Source organism: Oncorhynchus keta, chromosome 10 (genome assembly GCF_023373465.1).
Source record: "Oncorhynchus keta strain PuntledgeMale-10-30-2019 chromosome 10, Oket_V2, whole genome shotgun sequence".
Lineage (NCBI taxonomy): Eukaryota > Metazoa > Chordata > Actinopteri > Salmoniformes > Salmonidae > Oncorhynchus > Oncorhynchus keta.
This window is the reverse complement of record NC_068430.1, coordinates 17,047,727-17,070,197: the sequence shown is the minus strand read 5'-3', so window position 1 is coordinate 17,070,197 and position 22,471 is coordinate 17,047,727. Positions and strand designations below refer to the sequence as shown.

Genomic DNA, 22,471 nt, shown 5'->3' with positions numbered 1-22,471 from the left:
ACACAAGCTTCATTACAACAGATAGACGGTCATCACACTGGCACCATGCACAAAGAGGTCAGCATGATGAAAATGTTCACCCCATTTAGAACCCTTCCTACACCAGTGACAGACGCCCCTCTCTGGGCACTTTGTACACTCAGTACGGAACATGAGCTCAACATCATGGTCCTTAAGCTCAGAATCAGTGACGTAGTCAGGAATAGAGAAATCATTCAGTTTCCAAATCCTAATTAAAAGCCCAATTAAGTATCCAACCCACAATCCAGAATGACATTGCTCAGTGATTCACATTGGTTCTATCCCTCAAAATTAAAACCCTCAAATGAACACATCATTACTGGCAGAATGGATGGCCCATGATAATGTCTCAATTTCAATGTCTCAGGAACAATCAGGAACAATCTGATTTTCCCAAAGAGACTAATGTCTCACCTGAGCCCCAACATAACGCCTATTATTGTCACACCCTGACCACAGAGAGCCTTTTATTCTCTATGTTGGTTTGGTCGGGGTGTGACTAGGGTGGGTATTCTAGTTTTTGTATTTCTATGTTGGCCTGGTATGGTTCCCAATCAGAGGCAGCTGTCTATCGTTGTCTCTGATTGGGGATCATATTTAGGCAGCCTTTTCCCCCTGGGTTTTTGAGGGATCTTGTTTGTGTGTAGAGGCCTGTGAGCACTTCATGACGTCACGCTTCGCTCTTTATTGTGTTTTGTGAGTTTCATTTCAATTAAACATGTGGAACTCTACGTACGTGGCGCCTTGGTCCATTTATTCCAAAGATTGTGACAATTATGTCTTGTCCATTTGTCAACCAGTATACCAGCAATATGAGAGAGGTTTTGGAACTGATCTCTCTTCATACTCACTCCACATGGACTTATTTTGCACTCCTGAGAAAAAAGGCAGTTGGTAGTGTTAGCAGTTTGATGTTATTCTTCAATAACACAGACCCCCAAAGCAAATCAGGGGGAGGAAAAAGATATTTATTCAAAGAGGATAAATCATAGATGTTATGCTGAGAGGTAGATGGTCATTATCTCCTGTCCGCCGTGATGCACTCTCAGTGATGCTCTCTCAGTGATGCTCTCTCAGTGGTTCCCTCCAGTGGTTCCCTCCAGTGGTTCTCTCCAGTGCTTCTCTCCTGTGATTCTATCCCCAGAACAAGGGACAGCATGTAGCTTTATAACGCAGCCCTAGCCTGTGGTTGACCAATTAGAATTCCTTTCAATTAAACTAGCCAATGGCCAAATAACAAGTACCCGATTTCAGAAGACATATTCCTCCCATGTCTCTGAACAACTGATCAATAATTCCCTATTACAGAAAAAACACAATTTCCCTTAATCGTTGTTACTCTATTGACTTCTCGTCCTTTTGACCTCTCGTCCTCTGTCTCTGCATTATGTATTTATCTTCAACATAATCCTACACTCCCCCCTAGACCCTTTTAAAAAGAAATATACTTAAAATTTCTTTCTAGAAAACAATAAAAAAACATTCAACAATAGACAGTATAAAAAACACTAGCAGTTAGCATAAAATCATTCACATTCAACAATAGACAGTATAAAAAACATTAGCAGTTAGCATAAAATCATTCACATTCAACAATAGACAGTATAAAAAACACTAGCAGTTAGCATAAAATCATTCACATTCAACAATAGACAGTATAAAAAACACTAGCAGTTAGCATAAAATCATTCACATTAAACAATAGACAGTATAAAAAACACTAGCAGTTAGCATACAATCATTCACATTCAACAATAGACAGTATAAAAAACACTAGCAGTTAGCATACAATCATTCACATTAAACAATAGACAGTATAAAAAACACTAGCAGTTAGCATAAAATCATTCACATTCAACAATAGACAGTATAAAAAACACTAGCAGTTAGCATAAAATCATTCACATTCAACAATAGACAGTATAAAAAACATTAGCAGTTAGCATAAAATCATTCACATTCAACAATAGACAGTATAAAAAACATTAGCAGTTAGCATAGAATCATTCACATTCAACAATAGACAGTATAAAAAACATTAGCAGTTAGCATAAAATCATTCACATTCAACAATAGCCAGTATAAAAAACACTAGCAGTTAGCATAAAATCATTCACATTCAACAATAGACAGTATAAAAAACAATAGCAGTTAGCATAAAATCATTCACATTCAACAATAGACAGTATAAAAAACATTAGCAGTTAGCATAAAATCATTCACATTAAACAATAGACAGTATAAAAAACACTAGCAGTTAGCATAAAATCATTCACATTCAACAATAGACAGTATAAAAAACACTAGCAGTTAGCATAAAATCATTCACATTCAACAATAGACAAGTATAAAAAACACTAGCAGTTAGCATAAAATCATTCACATTCAACAATAGACAGTATAAAAAACACTAGCAGTTAGCATAAAATCATTCACATTCACATTTATTTAAAACACAAAGGGCACATTGTACTTGCTGTTACAATAAGAAATAGATTTCAAACAAAGTTACAGAGAATAAGTATTAACAGGTGTAATGGTGATGTCCCGATTCCTACCACATCCTGTATTAGGAGGAAACTCACAAAAAAAATAATAAATATCTACAAGACGATATTCTATTATCCTATCGGCAAGGTAATCATTCACCAAGTCCTTTAAAAGTGACCGCCACTTCCACACTGGTATCAGTCCACATACAGTGGGGGGAACAAGTATTTGCATGGAGCCCCAGACCGAGGGTGATTGACCGTCATCTTGAACTTCTTCCATTTTGTAATAATTGCGCCAACAGTTGTTGCCTTCTCACCAAGCTGCTTACCTATTGTCCTGTAGCCCATCCCAGCCTTGTGCAGGTCTACAATTTTATCCCTGATGTCCTTACACAGCTCTCTGGTCTTGGCCATTGTGGAGAGGTTGGAGTCTGTTTGACTGAGTGTGTGGACAGGTGTATTTTATACAGGTAACAAGTTCAAACATGTGCAGTTAATACAGGTAATGAGTGGAGAACAGGAGGGCTTCTTAAAGAAAAACTAACAGGTCTGTGAGAGCCGGAATTCTTACTGGTTGGTAGGTGATCAAATACTTATGTCATGCAATAAAATGCAAATTAATTACTTAAAAATCATACAATGTGATTTTCTGGATTTTTGTTTTAGATTCCGTCTCTCACAGTTGAAGTGTACCTATGATAAAAAAAATTACAGACCTCTACATGCTTTGTAAGTAGGAAAATCTGCAAAATCAGCAGTGTATCAAATACTTGTTCTCCCCACTGTAGATAACTATTAGAAATGATGTTGTGACAGTCTGCCAGTAGTGAGGAATTCTTCTTCCGTTCCACTGGTTGCACATCACCGGTGATCTTGTATCGTTTCAGGTACAGTCCTTGAATCGAAGGATATTGCTTCAGCTTCAGACTGTAGATTCTCATAACCTGTAACAAAGGAAACAAAAAAGTGAAAAAACATTTCTTTACCATCATCCACTGCCCTGGCACTACATCATGTGGGAGTTATTCCCCATTAGAGAGTTGTATGAAATAGTTAATCATTGTGTCACTCATAAAGTGAACGTCTGCTTTTCTCAAATCTAACGTAACTGGTATTATCACATTGTCCATTGTAGTAACTACCCAACCTCCCTCACACCCCCTCCACAATGCTTGAACCGTCTGTGTATAAGATAAACTCAGGGTTTTCCAACAAATTATTGTATAAACCCATCAGAGAGCTGATCCAAAACCAACTCACAACAGTCGTGTTCAAGTAATATGGTATCTGTAGGATACATCAGTGTTTCTGGATTACATGGTGTCTTTTCAACTATACCCATGTCCCATAGATCTTAAATCACTACTTTAGTAGTGTCCATAGCTTCCTTGCTAATGATATATTGTTTTGGGCAACACCTGTGAAAAACACTGGTTCCATATCCAAAGTTCCACACTCTTTTTTTCTTCGTAGGATGGTTCTGAACTGTAAATCCCTGCAGTTGTATAATTTGCCACATCACCTTTCATTCAAAAATGTTCAATGTAGAGTCAAGTTGCATAATAACATCAAGGCCTAAAATAGGTTCTACACCCCAGGATCAATCTTCATTGGAACAATAGAAATTGACAATGGTTTGGTTTGTTTCATATCTGTCTTCCCTCCACTCCTGTTGCTCTGATCTTCATGCCCGTGTACTGAGGACATATATGTTTTGCATAAGATATGGGCAATACAGTGACTTCAGCACCCGTATCTATGAAAAATAAATTTGCAAAGTTGTCAACCATCATGTTCACATATATTCCATCCGATTTCATATGTACACCAGCTGAGATGGGACGTAAGAGTGGGTCTATTAGTTTACTTCCACAGCATACAGCAAACTGCTGCTGAGCCGGAGAGAGCTTCTTACATTTCTGCATTAACATTGTGTCATTGAGGCTGTTGTCCTGATTCCATTTTCCCTTAGACGGACACTGCTTCTCCTGGCCACTTCTCATTAAATCATGTTTTCTTGTCTGACATTCTTATTGCCAGTGAACAGAAATCCCGCAATAATGACATTCACCAGGTTTCCCATCTGCTGAACGAATAATGTTGTTGGTTTCACTTGGAACCTGCACAACTCTGATAACAGCCGGTCTATTATGCTGATTGATGTCTCTGTCCAGTCGTGACAGTCTGTCGATGATGTCGCCATAGTTTTGTCTCTCCCAGTCATTACTTGTGGAAACAAAAGTTTTTCGCAAATCATCATCAGGGATTGAGTGTATCTTCATCTTCCATGTCAGGTAACCGACACATCTGCTATAAACCTGTCTTCAAATTCAACAAACGGTTATTTCGGTTTTTGAACACATTTGGTTATCTCTCCCCAATTGGTGGTTGCATTGGTCAGACCCTTAATTTAGGAAAACATGTATGGCTCTCCATCCATCGGCCACATCTTGCTCTTCACAACCCACAGCTCTATAAACCTTTTCTTCAACTACACCATGTTCACGGTTGTTCTGAGTTGTGTGATTACTATCACCAGAGGTTTGTCTTTATCACCTTTTACAGCCTGTGTTCTGGTTGGCCTAAGACATAGTTCACCAGATGCTTGAAACCCGATCATCCTTGTGCAACTCAGCCTGAGTGTATTTCAGAAGACATATTCCTCCCATGTCTCTGAACCACTGATCAATAATTCCCTATTACAGAAAAAACACTATTTCCCTTAATCGTTATTACTCTATTGACTTCTTGTCCTCTGTCTCTGCGTTATGTATTTATTGTTGACATATTCTTACAATTGCTTCAACTGGATGCTGTACACCGGTTGCTGGCTCAGACTCACGTCTCTCGATAGAAATACAGGGCTGGATTGAACCTAATTTCTTCAGCCGGTTAGAGGGGGTTTTGAGGTCCAGACCATTTGGTCAAATTATCCCTTTCATGCATCTAGATACCATCTGTAGTCACAATCCAAAATCTCAAGAAAGGACAGATCAAAACAATAGTTTAGTTCAGTTAATTTCTGATTCAGGAAATCCTGAAATTATTACTTTTACCCATATTCTTAATACACATTTCTAAAACAAAATCCTAAGAAAATAAAATCACATTCGGTTGAAAATGTTTTCCAAATTGGCTTATACTCCCCTTTTGGCACTGTCAACCTCATCGCAGAGTCACAGGATCAGGAAATTATCCCGATCATCCAGCAGATCCAATCTGGTGAGATTTATCGAAACAAAACAGAACAAACAACACAACAACACACTCCTTCATATATCACTCAATCCAAAAATCCCAAAACCTCAGGATCAGGAAATTATCCCAAAATGATTCCCCCATTTTGATCCATGACACTGCAAATCAAATTCGAATTACTATCCTTAATAACTCCGTAAAAAACATTTGTACCCATAACTTCATAGTAAAAACAGACTTTAGACAGCCCCCTCCCCCTATTCAAGGGCAGCCCTCTCTTTCCCTCGTGGACCGAATCACAAATATAAGTATTAATTATAACCTTCTCTGTAATTATCATCATTACAAATGACCTTAACTTCTCTGGGGTACGGGGCATTATTATCACTACCGGATGAAAAGCGTGCCCAAAGTAAACTGCCGGCTCCCCAGGCCCAGAAGCTAGAAAATACATATAATTGGTACATTTGGATAGAGTGTGTGAGTATAACAGAACTGATTTGTCAGGCAAAAACCTGAGAAAAATCCATCCAGGAAGTGGGATTTTTTTAATGTTTGTAGTTTTCTATTGAATGCCATTACAGTATCCATTGATTTAGGACTCAAATTGCACTTCCTATGGCTTCCACTAGATGTCAACAGTCTTTAGAAATTGTTTCAGGCTTGTGTTCTGAAAAATTAGGGAGTAAGACCACTCTGAATGAGTGGACACTGCAGTGTCCCAGAGCTTTTTCATGCGCACGACCGAGAGCGTGCCTTTCTTGTTTACCTTTTATATGGACGACGTGATTGTCCGGTTGAAATATGATTGATTATTTAGGCTAAAAACGACCTGAGGATTGATTATAAACATAGTTTGAAATGTTTCTACGAACTTTACGGATACTATTGGATTTTTCATCTGACTGTTGTGACTGCGTTTGAGCCTGTGGATTACTGGAAAAAACGCGCAAACAAAACGAAGGTTTTTGAATATAAACCGGGACTTTATCAAACAAAACAAACATTTATTGAGTAAATGGGAGTCTTGTGAGTGCAACTATATGAAGATCATCAAATGTAAGTTATTAATTGTATCTCTATTTCTAACTTGTGTAACTCCTCTACTTGGCTGGTAATGATTTGTCTGCTGGGCTCTGTTCTCAGATAATCGCACAGTATGCTTTCGCCATAAAGCTTTTTTGAAAACTGACACCGTGGTTGGATTATCAAGAAGTTAATCTTTAAACCGATGTATAACACTTGTATGTTTTATGAATTTTGAAATGGAGTATTTCTGTTTTTGAATTTGGCGCTCTGCAATTTCACTGGATGTTGGTCAGATGGGATGCTAGCGTCCCACGTACCCTCGTGAGGTTAAACTCATCATCCAATGTCTCTTAGCTTTCCAGGGCAATTAAACCAGTGAGGGCTGGGTTTGATCTGTATCTCCCCCCCCCCATGGTTTGTCGTACTTAGGTTTCGGTAGCGTTACACTACGAGTCCTTGTGCATCCATTAGTATTGGCTCTTGCTGCCACAAACTGTAATTTACCTTACACAACTTGCCCACTGGCTTGTTCTATGTGTGTGTTGTGAATTACTTGACCATGCTGCTCCCAGCGCCATAGGTGCTGCAGCCACCACAGGCAGAGCCCATCTGCTGGCAGTCCTGGATGGGGGCATGAGTTGGACCGCTGGGACCACCTTGAACAGAGGGCGCATGCCCTGCGTCAGGAGGTTGATAGCTTGGATGGCGATGACAGCTGATCCCTGTTGGTCAGTGATAGGCTGTTCCTGGGGGATGATGCCAGCACTGTTCACCACCGTGAGTGTGGCTACTAGGCTGGCAGGCCATCAGAAGCCACCAGTGGGGCTTCATCGCCCACAGCGGCTCGAGGGGCTATGAGGAGCCTACTCACCTGGGTAGCCACTGCACTGGACATCAACTGGTGGACAGTGATGACTCTTCATCTATCCCCATCTCTGCTGATTTCCACAAGGCCTTGCAGGAGAGCTGGTCCTCTGCCAGGGTGGAACCCACAACTGAAGGCAGTCCCCCCCAGAGTCTTTGATGCAGACTTGAAAGCCACATATTGGTCCCTCTGCACTCTTTGCCACCTTACCAATGCAGCCATGATGCTGCAGGCCTACCTGCAGACTCTGTTTTCCAGGCTGCAGGAGGGCACATAGGAGCTCCTCTGGCAAGTGATGGATGTGTCTCGTCTGCTTTCCCTGCTCCCCATCCTTCAGGGACCTTCATGTCACCATGGTGGCCGACCCCCTGAAGAAAACCCTGCGGCTGGAGATCTCCTCACTCTTGGACAAGGGTGCCATCCGCAGGGTTGAGACATCAGAACGGCTAGGTGGGTTCTACTCCACTTATTTTGTGGTCCAAAAAAGAGACGGAGGATTTCAACCAATTCTGGACCTCCACAACCTCAATGTGTACTTGAAAGGTACTGAGGTTCCACATACTGTCCCCAGCCACGTGTCGCAGGCCGTGTCCATGGATCAGTGGTTTGGGAAGCTGGACCTGAGGGATGTGTACTTTCCTGTTCCTTTTCACCCAGCTCATTGGCTTACGAATTCATAGTTCTTCCCTTCGGGCTCTCCTTGGCACCCCGCACTTTCACAAAGACAGGCATGCAAACATCCCTTTTATCCTGTCTGCTTATGATCCCCCAACAGTGGCGGGAGAGTCTGGACCTCCCTCTGGCATGCTCTGGCATGCTGTGCCCTGTGAGGGACTGACTGCCTATGTGGAGCAGTCACAGTCAGTGAGAACAACAGACCAGCTTTTTGTCTGCTATGGTGAGAGAGTCCTGGGAGCTGGGTTATCAAGCAGAGGCTTTCTCACTGGATCGTGGACATGATTACGACAGCATATCGCCTGACTGGCAGGCCAGAGCTGGGATCTGTGGTGGTACATTCAACACGAGGTGTTGGTGCATCCTGGGCTCGGGTATATCAATATATTGGAGTGATTACATATGTAATTATGGTTATGTGAACTATAAGGATCACTCCAATCTTCTACGGTGCTAGAGGCGCCTCGGAAATGATGTCTATATATAGAGGCAGCTGAGATCCGCGCCTATATATACCATCATGGCCAAAAGTTTTGAGAATGACACAAATATTAATTTCCACAAAGTTTGCTGCTTCAGTGTCTTTAGATATTTTTGTCAGATGTTACTATGGAATACTGAAGTATAATTACAAACATTTCATAAGTGTCAAAGGCTTTTATTGACAATTACATGAAGTTGATACAAAGAGTCAATATTTGCAGTGTTGACCCTTCTTTTTGAAGACCTCTGCAATCCGCCCTGGCATGCTGTCAATTAACTTCTGGGCCACATCTTGACTGATGGCAGCCCATTCTTGCATAATCAATGCTTCGAGTTTGTCAGAATTTGTGCGGTTTTGTTTCTCCACCCGCCCCTTGAGGATTGACCACAAGTTCTCAATGAGATAAAGGTCTGGGCAGTTTCCTGGCCATGGACCCAAAATATTGATGTTTTGTTCCCCGAGCCACTTAGTTATCACTTTTGCCTCATGGCAAGGTGCTCCATCATGCTGGAAAAGGCATTGTTCGTCACCAAACTGTTCCTGGATTTTTGGGAGAAGTTGCTCTCGGAGGATGTGTTGGTACCATTCTTTATTCATGGCTGTGTTCTTCGGCAAAATTGTGAGAGCCCACTCACTTGGCTGAGAAGCAACCCCACACATGAATGGTCTCAGGATGCTTTACTGTTGGCATGACACAGGACTGAAGGTAGCGCTCACCTTGTCTTCTCCGGACAAGCTTTTTTCCGGATGCTCCAAATAATCGGAAATGGGATTTATCAGAGAAAATGACTTTACCTCAGTCCTCAGCAGTCCAATCCCTGTGCCTTTTGCAGAATATCAGTCTGTCCCTGATGTTTTCCTGGAGAGAAGGGCCTTCTTTGCTGCCCTTCTTGACACCAGGCCATCCTCCAAAATTCTTTGCCTCACTGTGCGTGCAGATGCACTCACACCTGCCTGCTGCCATTCCTGAGCAAGCTCTGTACTGGTGGTGCCCCGATCCTGCAGTTGAATCAACTTTAGGAGACTGTTGTGGAGGTTGCTGGACTTTCTTGGGCGCCCTGAAGCCTTCTTCACAACAATTGAACCGCTCTCCTTGAAGTTCTTGATGATCCGATAAATGGTTGATTTAGGTGCAATCTTACTGGCAGCAATATCCTTGCATGTGAAGACCTTTTTGTGCAAAGCAATGATGACGGCACGTGTTTCCTTGCAGGTAACCATGGTTGACAGAGGAAGAGCAATGATTCCAAGCACCACCCTCCCTTTGAAGCTTCCAGTCTGTTAATCGAACTCAATCAGCATGACAGAGTGATCTCCAGCCTTGTCCTCGTCAACACTCACACCTGTGTTAACGAGAGAATCACTGACATGATGTCAGCTGATCCTTTTGTGGCAGGGCTGAAATGCAGTGGAAATGTTTTTGGGGGATTCAGTTAATTTGCATGGCAAAGACGGACTTTGCAATTAATTGCAATTCATCTGATCACGCTTCATAACTTTCTGGAGTATATGTATATGAAAAAAGGATCAATGATGGCTAGAAGACCGGTGACGTCGAGCACCGCCCGAACAAGGAGAGGCAACGACTTCGGCAGAAGTCGTGACACATACAAACTGAGGCAGCAGACTTTGTGAAAATTAATATTTGTGTCATTCTCAAAACTTTTTGCCATGACTGTAGACCCTATGTGTCGCGGCCATGTACATGGGAGTGTAAATATGTAAATCCTCACCTCAGATGTATCCTTCCGCCACAGAATAATACCAATATATTGTGAGTGATCCATATAGCTGACATAAACATGGTTGCATTTGATTTATTTAACTACACAAGTCAGTTAAGAACAAATTCTTATTGATAATGACAGCCCAGGAACAGTGGGTTAACTGCCTTGTTCAGGGTCAGATTGACAGATTTTTACTTGCCCAATTCTCTAACCACTAGGCTACCTGCCGCCCCATACGTAATTAACCTTCTTTGTGTGTGTATGCTGGTGTGTGTGTGTGTGTGTGTGTGTGTGTGTGTGTGTGTGTGTGTGTGTGTGTGTGTGTGTGTGTGTGTGTGTGTGTGTGTGTGTGTGTGTGTGTGTGTGTGGTATACCATATGGTAAAATCAAACAAAAATGGCCTTGTTTATTTAGGTAACTCCTCTTTACCACTGAATTCGGATACCTTTATACCTAGAAAAGTGCCAAACTTCACTAACTGCTCTCCCAAGACCATAGCCTCAGGAAACATTTCAAAGAGAGATAAAATGATTACCCCCATTCTCCTGGAAGAGAAAGTGTACATTTCTTTAGCATAAGGAATCAGTGATATTTGATCCCAGGCATCTATTAAAAGGTTGTTTGAGACGTGGTCTCCTACTGTACGTCTCCCTTAACATACATAGTGTAGTGGACTTCCATCAGTCCTGGAAGAAAGAATCCTACTCAAGACACAAGAGATAATACAGTGTTCCATTAAGGGGAATCAGCACCATCTAAAATAAACAAACCCATAACCCCTTTCTGGTAATCTAATCATTGCAACCTGTTGCAGTAATTTAGTCAAAATACAAACCTGCTCTTTACAAATGTAGAACGTTCAAACAATAATCAGATTAATATTCAATACTTATTTCTACTTTAATTACTGGACACTGTTTCACAAAATGGAAGCAGATTATAATTTTAGAAAACATTAACTTCCTACTCAAATGCACTGGTGTGACCTAAACTATAAAACCAAGCAACAATAATCAGAAACAATCAACAAACGTTTCTCATACCTCTACTTCAAATTCCCCATAGTCTGCTCCCTTTCAACCGCAGCTAATCTCTTTTGCAATCTCAAGGCTCAATCCCTATACTCATCATTTAACCTTGTACTTTATATTACTAAAATATCGCATCATTAGAGTGCTATCAAAAAAACCTCACTAATGACATATTTCCAATTGACTTACTTTGTTACCTTCACTAGTCTACATGTCTGTTTCCTTAAACTCAGAAAGCCCTCTACAATCTCTATCATACTCTACCTCTGTAAGAACAAACATAACTTCTGTTCACAGGGAGGCCACTTTAATGACTCATTACCCGTCCTCCCTTTCATCAGTTCTATAAATCTATTTTAGAATAAAACTAAATAAAGTGTCTCATGAGATTAAAACATCTAGGGTTATCTTGAGTCGCATTGCTCACGAAACTCCCAAATATGTAATCAATTGTTTCGCTGGTTGTACTTTCCCATATGATGCCTTGTGAGCCCTGCTCTACATAATAGTTTACTAGTGTGGTGATGTTTGGCTTATGGAGTTTCTTCTTCTTTTTACACCAATAACAAATTCAGTACATGTTGTATCAACACAAAACCCTCAAATCAACACCCTTTATATCACGCCCTGGGGCCTGTTGCACAAAAGTAGAATTAAGACATCCGGGATAAATGACTAAGCTGAGCTCAATGAAGCCAAAACATGTGCGTCCAGGCTTAATTGGTTGCACAAAGACCAAGCCAGGATGAGCAGACACGGATTCATTAAGCCAGGTGAAACCAATCCTGGATAGGTGCGCGCTCACGGCTCACTAAATAGACCCCGCCACAGATCACAGATTAACTGATTTACCATGGCAACTAGAGCCGCGTACTTTTCCCCGTCGGAAGCACAAATCCTCATGGAGGCATACGAGGAGGTAAAATATATAATTAAGAAGAAAGGCAACACCGCCACAGTGATAAAGCAAAGAGAAAAAGCGTGGCAAAGTATTGCAAACCGCCTGAATGCGTAAGTAGTGCACAATTACACACTCACCGCTCCGCTGAAACATCACAATTACAATTCAAATATTTAATTCACATCTCCAAAAACGCAGTTGTACTGTAATTATGAAACGGTTAAATTTTTAATTGAAATGCACTGCAGATATGAGTGAAATTGTGTAAAGTAAGTCCATCACACTGTATAAAGCTATGATAAATTATTATTAAAGCCTTACATTATTATTTAACGTTACTACGCTCAGTACGGTTTAATCTTAGCCGTTGTACTCTGCTTCTTATGTTGTCCACCGTTTTTTTGTGTTTCTCCTGCTTTCATTAATGTAAAGCTGCTTTGACAGAATGAAACAATTGTGAAAAGTGCTATATAAATAAAATTTAATTGAATAAATAGATGAGCTATAATAATAATCACTTTAATTTATATAGCGCCTTTCAAAGGACCCAAGGTCGGTTGCTCACTGCACTGCAAAAATGTCTTTCTTACTTAGTATTTTTGTCTTGTTTTCAGTAAAAAAAAAAATATCTAAAAAAACATCTTGAATATTTTCTTGAGCAAAATTACCTAGGAAAATAAGCAAAAAAATCTGCCAGTGATGTGCATTGATTGGTGTAATATTCCTCATCTTATGATTTCAGATGGTCTGCAATGCTGACTGTGTGATCAGCAATGTTGTGGCAAAATGGCCTGGCTCAGTCCATGACTCCAGAATCTTTCGGGCCTCTGAAATCTATCAGTGCCTATCACAAGGTAAGCCACACAACCCCTATTTATAACCATCATGGCTGTGTCAAGAATATCACTGTGTTTATGAGGTAGTAATGATGAGATTTTGTGTTGACAGGTGAATTCTCTGGTGTGTTGCTGGGAGACAGGGGTATGGCTGCCAGCCTTTTCTCCTGACACCTTTCACAGACCCCCAGGAAGCACAGCAGGCCTACAACCATGCCCATGCCAGGACCAGGGCCAGAGTTGAAATGACCTTTGGCCTCCTGAAGGCACGCTTTCACTGCCTTCACAAATTAAGGGTCAGCCCTGTTAGGGCATGTGATATTACTGTGGCTTGTGCTGTCCTCCACAATGTGGCCTGCCTGAGGAAGGAGAGGGCCCCCAGAGTGCCACCAGCCATGGACTGGGACAATCCGGCAATCTTCCCTGATGACGACAGTGGTCGGCTGCTGAGGGACCAATATGTGTTGAATTATTTTAGTTAGTATGTGTCCTTTCAATTTTGGTTAAATATGTCCTGCGGTGGCAGAGGAATTTGGTTTTTTTTGGGTTCGTTTTTTTACGAATTTGGCCTCTTATGATGTTTGTGCGGTATACTGTGTGTAATACAAGGCTGCAGGGAGGCTACTGCATCCATTCATTTGTCTGTTCAGTTGATGTGTATGGATTTGTCCTGCATTTATTTTAGTGTGCAGACATGCAGGGTGTGTTATATACAGACCTTTGACTGTGTATGTATCATTTTGTATAATATGCTTGGATTCTGTGCTTTCCATCTTGTAGAGTCACTGTCACTTCAGTTTCGAAAGGAGCTGATGGTTTACCTGCTTTGTTTTGTCCTTATTCAATAAAGGAACATAATGTTACACATTGTGTTTTTATATTCATATGGAATGTGTATTTGTTTATATGACAGAGTACTAGGGCCACACTGAAGAAAAAGGATAAAGTCATAAATTTATGAGGCTGGTTCTTTCTGCAGAAAAGCTACATATTGTTTTTACAGTTTTGATACTTATGACAATGTGATACTTAATATTCTGGCACATCAGCATGTCTTTGTTTATGAAACCATACTGAAGTACAATTTCACGAAATGCCCCGCATCTGTCATTTTAACAACTGTCCTCCTTTAAAACAACTGGTTACAATATTATGACTTGTCTTTTTTTCCCTCTGTGGCCCTAATATTCTATCATTTTATATATAGTCTATGGGAAACTGTAAATTATCTAATGATAGCAACATCTAAAAATAATTTTTTATCCAAAATCATTGAAATTAATGATCACAAACGTTTAAATAATGACAGTGGGTCTAGTTATATGTGATAACAATGTATAGTGAGCAGTGAAATAACTATTGGTTTCCATTTGTGGTGACTGCTGACTGACATTAGGGATGAGATTAAATAGATCCTGGAATTTAGCCTGGTCTGGAGCAGGCTAGCTCCACAGAATAAATCTCCATGGTAATTTATACCATAACATATCCTCCTGCCCCCTATCCATCTTTAGTGCAACCGGATTACGGATCAATTGAGCCAGGATCACCAAGATATCCTGACTTAATCCCTTATCCTAGTTTTGTGCAACAGGCCCCTGACCATAGTTTGCTTTGTATGTTTGTATGTTTTGTTTGGTCAGGGTGTGATCTGAGTGAGCATTATCGGTTGGATGTCTAGTTTGTCTGTTTCTGTGTTTGACCTGATATGGTTCTCAATCAGAGGCAGGTGTTAGTCGTTGTCTCTGATTGGAAACCATATTTAGGTAGCCTGTTTTGTCATTGTGGGTTGTGGGTGATTGTCTATGTTAGTTGCTTGTGTCAGCACAGTTCGTATTATAGCTTCACGGTCGTTTGTTCAAGTTTTCTCTGTTCATTAAATTCACGATGAGCACATACCACGCTGCATTTTGGTCCTCCGATCCTTCCAACTACTCCTCCTCAGACGAGGAGGATGAGGATCGTGACACTTTAGAGATTTTTTAAATGCAGCGTGATACAAAGTTTGACTCTTTGTAAACATAATTTGTGCTCTCGCCCATATATGCTGCCAATTTACACCGGCCATATTCAACGGGCGTTGAGCGTTTGGTACATTGAGACCACAATAGCAAGAGCGAATTTACAAAGTACCCCATTTAACACTGTCCATTGCACAAAGACAATACCATTTAGCTACGCTAAGAATGACGTGAATAGTTAATATACTAGCAAGTTCGATGCAATGATATGCTATGGGGTTCATAAGGATAGCGCAACCAACAAATGTGTCATAATTAGTTCAAATAAATAATTAGTATGTTAAAACCAATCAGCATACTACATACTCAAACTACTTAACAAATAGTTTGTGTGATTACACTGATACAACAATAACATCAATACGCTGGTGTATTGAGCTATTGATTCTTTTATATTATTGTGCCAAGTCACAATTGCATCACTGAATTCTCTAATAGATTGTAATTTTCCTGTCAGCAGGGAAAAGCTGCCGAATGTTATCCATGATTCGATTCTTTCCCATATTCGAGCCGAATTGGTAGAATGTTCATGCGCTTCTTTTTAGTGCTTCTATGGCTTTGCTATAATAGACCTCTTTTGTGAATTTATTTCTGCGACTCTCTTACGCATCTCTCGCGGTTTTAATATATGCCAATCTTTTTCAGAGACTATTTTCCAGTCATATAATGCTTAACCTTAACTTTATCAAATGATCCATAAAGACCACCCTGAACCTAAGTATGACTACATATGGGTTCACAAGTTAGTATATGAATACAGTATCGGTCAAATGGTTGTTTTATCAAATCTCTCGATTACACACACATACAATTTCTGATTTTTCCCAAATATCTCCAAAGAATCATTATATAATGTAGGAAAAGTTAGGTACCCACATTAATTAACCACTCCATGTACGTTTCCAACGACTCTCCATCCATACACTCCCAGCGGACCCCAAAAACGCTGCCATATGGAAATAATGCTCTACACATATCCTCAACAGTTTCTTAGACGTCCACAAGTGATACACTTGCCACCATTATTCTAAAATAACGTCCCCGCACTCAACACCACCCTGTGATATTCTATGATGGGCAGTGATGGACGGAACCCCAAGATAACGCCACATATCGAAACGTATTATCCAAAATGTAAATGAGCTTATTATACACGTTTCTACATCGTTTAATCCAAATTTAAGATGAACATTTTTCTACCCTCACACAACTCTCATATCACATTCACAGAAAACAAACAAAAGATACAGAGACCGATGAGACAGATTACGAAAACCGGTTAGCGCTGTTTTTAGATTTCAAACCCTGTCTATATGAACAGCGAAACCCATACCATTATCAAAATATTGCCTAATTAGTGGTCCCACAAAGGGGTGTTGTATCCACACTGGGATATCGCCTACTGTTGTCACACTCTGACCATGATTTGAGTTGTTTGTTTCTATGTTTTGTTTGGTCAGGGTGTGATATGAGTGGGCATTCTATATTGTCTGTCTAGTTTGTCTATTTCTATGTGTTTTGGCTTGATATGGTTCTCAATCAGTGGCAGGTGTTTGTCGTTGTCTCTGATTGGGAACCATATTTAGGTAGCCTGTTTTGTATCGTGGTTGGTGGGTTATTGTCTATGTGATGTTGCTTGTTAGCACAGTGTTTCTTTAGCACAGTGTTTCTTTAGCACAGTGTTTCTTTAGCACAGTGTTTCTTTAGCACAGTGTTTCTTTAGCACAGTGTTTCTTTAGCACAGTGTTTCTTTAGCTTGTTTGTTTGTTTTAGTGTACTTTGTTTTTTCCGTCTTTTCATTAAATCATGCATTCACACCACACTGCGCTTTGGTCCCCTTCTTATGACAATCGTGACAACTGTATAGATTATTTTATGTCTTTCCAAATGTAAAAACTACTTACAGAGTATCCATGTCTCCTATCTAACTATGTAACACGGTCCCCAAAAATCCAGCCGTACCTCATATTTACTAAGTATCAGGAATAACAAAACACTTACAATAACACCTAACAATAGTAACCCAGGGCATACCTGTTACCTCACTTAACAAGCAGTTTAATCAAAACATTACATGTTATCATTTGAATTTCACCAATGCAGATGTCCTCGCTAGATTACCCCGTTCTAGTACTTCACTCCACATTAACCTCACCAGTCCTACGGTGATCAACTCAATACCACAGATCTGAACTTGTGGTTGCCCACAACTGGCTAATTAACAATTATGCCCAAGGATACCTCACTTAAGAACACTCTTATCAACTCATCTCAATCCTGCTAGTTACCTCGGCTGTGGCCCTTTTAAGGAGGGTACGCTCTGTGCGTACCCTCAACAGGGGCTTTTATGTTTTTATTATAGAGCTTTTTACTTTCTCTTTTAGGCCTTAACTAGTTCTCACAAGGTTCTAGTTATACATCTGGTACACACAGATTTGGACGTCATCTGCCCCTCAAGGTTCTAGTTATACATCTGGTACACACAGATTTGGACGTCATCTGCCCCTCAAGGTTCTAGTTATACATCTGGTACACACAGATTTGGACGTCATCTGCCCCTCAAGGTTCTAGTTATACATCTGGTACACACAGATTTGGATGTCATCTGCCCCTCAAGGTTCTAGTTATACATCTGGTACACACAGATTTGGATGTCATCTGCCCCTCAAGGTTCTAGTTATACATCTGGTACACACAGATTTGGATGTCATCTGCCCCTCAAGGTTCTAGTTATACATCTGGTACACACAGATTTGGACATCATCTGCCCCTCAAGGTTCTAGTTATACATCTGGTACACACAGATTTGGATGTCATCTGCCCCTCAAGGTTCTAGTTATACATCTAGTACACACAGATTTGGATGTCATCTGCCCCTCAAGGTTCTAGTTATACATCTGGTACACACAGATTTGGACGTCATCTGCCCCTCAAGGTTCTAGTTATACATCTGGTACACACAGATTTGGATGATCACATTCTTTTGATCATAACTAGTTCCCACAGGTTTGGTTGCTAATGTTAAATGGTCTTAACTAGTTCATACTGATCCAAGTTGTCATCCGACAGACACAGATTTGGATGCTCACATTCTTTTGATCATAACTAGTTCCCACAGGTTTGGATGCTAACGAACTTCTTAGGGATAGCCCCCTTTTTTCATTCTTCTCCTAAAATGACATACCCAAATCTAACTGCCTGTAGCTCAGGCCCTGAAGCAAGGATATGCATATTCTTGGTACCATTTGAAAGGAAACACTTTGAAGTTTGTGGAAATGTGAATTGAATGTAGGAGAATGTAACACAATAGATCTGGTAGAAGAACATACAATGGAAAAAAAACAACGTTTTTTTGTATTTTCTTTCTACCACCATCTTTGAAATGCAACTGAAAGGCCCCTGTTCTCGCCATCACTCTGGTTGTAATTCAGATGGTGTCCGGAAGAGGGCAGCAATGTATGTGCAAAGTTTCAGACTGATAACTTGAAGTATGAGCAAGCGACATTACATTTAATGTGAAGTCACCCAGATACGTTTGGGCAAATCGTGAAGGACACATTTACATTTACATTACATTTTTCTGCAAGAATATCGTCAAATCTGTCTATCTTTTGGGACTTTGATTGAGCTTTTCCAATATTAGTAGCCATATTGTAAGTTCAACATTTGAGTCTGAGTCTGCTCTTGGGTTCACCTGTTCCGCTCCGCGTGTCATCCCCAGAACGCAGCTCACACTCCAGATCCCAATAACCCACATTATGCTCACACACCTGTATGTCATTATCACACACTATTTAGTTCAGCTCTTTGCATCCCATCTTTGTGAGATATTGTTTGTTTTTGACACACTTCTCTTCTGAGCTCTATTTTTCCCGTCATTTACTCCTCCCGTGTGTATGATAGTTTTGCCTGCCTCACTAACGACACATTTTGCCTAACGGCGCCTTTTTGCTTTGGTTACAGCCTCCTTACTAATGAATATGCCTATCTGTAATACTACAATATCATCACATTGACCTTAAGCGTACAATGTTTCAGACAGCTTTTTCTCCATCTGGATTTAGTAGCTCTTTGTAATAGTTTAGATATGAACCCACTCTATCCAACTACTACTCTAGATGCATGTAGTATTATACTATGGCATTGTTGAATACTCATTTCTGATTGGCTAGAAGAGCAATCTAGAGCGTGCATTATTAGCTTATCTTCCACAAAATTGAGGCTGCATGACTTTCCAAGGCCAGTGATGCAAGCGCATCTAGCCGTCTCTACTGATCCTTTGTTGGATACAAGTGACCAAGCAGAGTGGTAAGAGCTGCTTGATTGGCTGAGCTGAACATCGGCCTTCAAAAATACCAATCCCTTTCCCTCCTCCTGGTGAAGCCATTTGTGTGTGTTCCCAAATGTCTTTATGTAACCTTTATAATCTTTGTTCCGCTAGCGGAACCCCTTGACAACATTCTGCTGAAAAGGCAGTGCGCGAAATTCAAAAATATTTTTTAGACATATGGAACTTTCACACATTAACAAGTCCAATACAGCAAATGAAAGATAAACATCTTGTTAATCTAGCCATCGTGTCCGATTTAAAAAATGCTTTACATTGAAAGTGATTATGTTAGGTCATAGCCAAGTCAAAAAACACAGCCATTTTTCCAGCCAAAGATTGGAGTCACAAAAAGCAGAAATATAGATCAAATTAATCACTAAGCTTTGATGATATTCATCAGATGACACTCATAGGACATCATGTTGCACAATACATGTATGTTTTGTTCGATAATGTGCATATTTATATTAAAAAATCGCAGTTTACATTGGCACGTTACGGGCAGTAATGTTTTGATTCCAAAACATCCGGTGATTTTGCAGAAATATTCAGAATAAACATTGGTAAAAGATACAACTGTTATTCACAGAATTAAATATAGACTTCTCCTTAATACATCCGCTCTGTCAGATTTTTAAAAAACTTTACAGAAAAAGCATAATCTGAGAACGGCGCTCAGTGCCCAATCCAGCCAGAGAAATATCTGCCATTTTGGAGTCAACAGAAGTTAGAAATAACACCATAAATATTCACTTACCTTTGATGATCTTCATCAGAAGGCACGCCCAGGAATCCCAGTTCGACAATAAATGACTGATTTGTTCCATAAAGTCCATCATTTATGTCCAAATAGCCACTTGTTGTTAGCGTGTTCAGCCCAGTAATCCATCTTCATGATGCGTGAGCAATTAGTCCAGACAAAAACTCAAAAAGTTCCATTACAGTTCGTAGAAACAAGTCAAACGATGTCTTCAGGACGTTTTTAACATAAAACATCAATAATGTTCCAAACAGAGAATTCCTATGTCTAAAGAAAAGCACTGGAACGAGAGGTAACTCTGTCAGGAGCGCGCATTACGAGCCGGAGACACTCTGCCAGACCACTGACTCAAACAGGTCTCATGAGCTCCTCCTTTATAGTAGAATCCTCAAACCAGTTTCTAAAGACAGTTGACATCTAGTGGAAGCCGTAGGAAGTGAACTTTATCCATATCCCACTGTGTATTCGGTAGGCCAAGCTTTGAAAACTACAAACCTCAGATATCCCACTTCCTGGTTGGATTTTTCTCAGGTTTTCGCCTGCCATATGAGTTCTGTTATAGTCACAGACATCATTCAAACAGTTTTAGAAACTTCAGAGTGTTTTCTATCCAATACTAATAATACTATGCATATACTAGCATCCGGAACAGAGTAGGAGGCAGTTCACTCTGGGCACGCTGTCCATCCAAAAGTGAAAATGCTGCCCCCTATCCCAAAAAGGTTTTAAGAACAAATTCTTATTTACAATGACGGCCTACCAACAGGCAAAAGGCCTCCTGCGGGGACGGTGGCCTGGGATTAAAAAAACAAATACAATATAAATATAGGACAAAACACACATCACAACAAGAGAGACACAACACTACATAAAGAGCAACCTAAGGCAACAACATAACAAGGCAGCAAAACATTACAACACAGCATGGTAGCAACACAACATGGAAGCAGCACAAAAACATGGTACAAAAAAAAAAAAATGTGAGCGATGTTTTGTTTTTATTTATTTGTTAAGATGTGTTAATGATGCACGTTTTTTAATTATTAGCTAGCCACCGCTCTGGGATAATTCGCTAGTGTTGACAGAATTTGTAAAAACGGAAACACCAACGCAATCGTGTTTGAATGGAACTGGGTCAAGTGTGCGGGGCTACATAAGGCGAATAACGCAAGGTGTATTTCCACCGTACAATTCAATGGCTATGGTTCATTCTTACATGTTTGAGTCGCTTTTGAAAGCAAAAGTCTAATTGAAAACATTATTGGCATTGTTGAATTGGATTTTCATAATAGCAAGCAAGGACGGATGTTTTGGTTCGCTAAACTAGCAAGTCTGGTTACCAATGCAACTAGATACTGTCCTTTCAAGTAAACTTGCTAGCTACTTCAGTGGATGTTGAACACATTTCTAGCGGCAAAGGTGTTCAATTATAGCCATGGTATAAAAGGGAAGTCAACTCGTGGCTCTATGCGCTCTCTGAAAAATAATGCAACTCCGTGGAAGGTTAGAACTTTCCACATTGTTCATTATTTTCCATAGGACGCATAGCCTCTTGTTGATTATCCCTTGCTTATACAATGGGTGGGTCTAATCCTGGATGCTGATTGGTTAAATGACCACCGGCTAAGGCTATGACGTTGAAATGCTTATTCACTATTGCATCTGACTGCGCAATCCACTGTCTCATCAGCCAGGCAATTTTTAAATCTCCACTGTAAAAAACATTTACACATTATCTCCCATTTCTTTTGGACCAGCATTTGGTTTTCAACAGCGGAGATTTGTCTCTCGGACATTTGCAACATTGTTTCAATATTGAATTTCCAACTCCAACTGTCCAACAATAAGCGTGTCGGGACGAGACAGACCGGCTGAACGCTTTTCTCAACCAGGCAAAACAATGAATCAGCATAATGTTTATGGAAGGAAGAAATGTCAATAGAAAAACACGAAATGCAGTTTGCTGTCATTCCAGCTTCAGCTTGAAGTGATATTGTTAGCTGTGTAGTTGGCTATCTCTTCTGAACGGCAGCCTGGCAAGAGAGCCAGTTTTTTATGCCAGGTGAAATCGCACATCATTAGCTCAATGTTATGAATGTAT

General features: G+C 40.3%; 1 protein-coding gene and 2 long non-coding RNA genes across 6 annotated transcripts in view; 2 read left to right on the top strand and 1 right to left on the bottom strand.

Annotated features, from left to right (window-relative positions):
• The window catches only part of LOC118388306 (kazrin-like), a 342,539-nt gene that overhangs the window by 244,510 nt on the left and 75,558 nt on the right, over window positions 1–22,471 (top strand). The gene's annotated exons all lie outside the window — the stretch shown is intronic.
• Window positions 969–17,027, bottom strand: LOC127932146 (uncharacterized). 2 transcript variants are annotated; one of them, XR_008144329.1, is made up of 2 exons: window positions 16,157–17,027; window positions 969–5,732 (listed from the first exon to the last, which is right to left on the bottom strand). It is a non-coding gene; the product is annotated as an uncharacterized LOC127932146 (long non-coding RNA). The 2 variants fall into 2 exon arrangements; XR_008144328.1 differs by having other exon boundaries at window positions 969–3,457.
• Window positions 12,153–14,122, top strand: LOC127932145 (uncharacterized). Its single transcript, XR_008144327.1, has 2 exons — window positions 12,153–13,277; window positions 13,372–14,122. It is a non-coding gene; the product is annotated as an uncharacterized LOC127932145 (long non-coding RNA).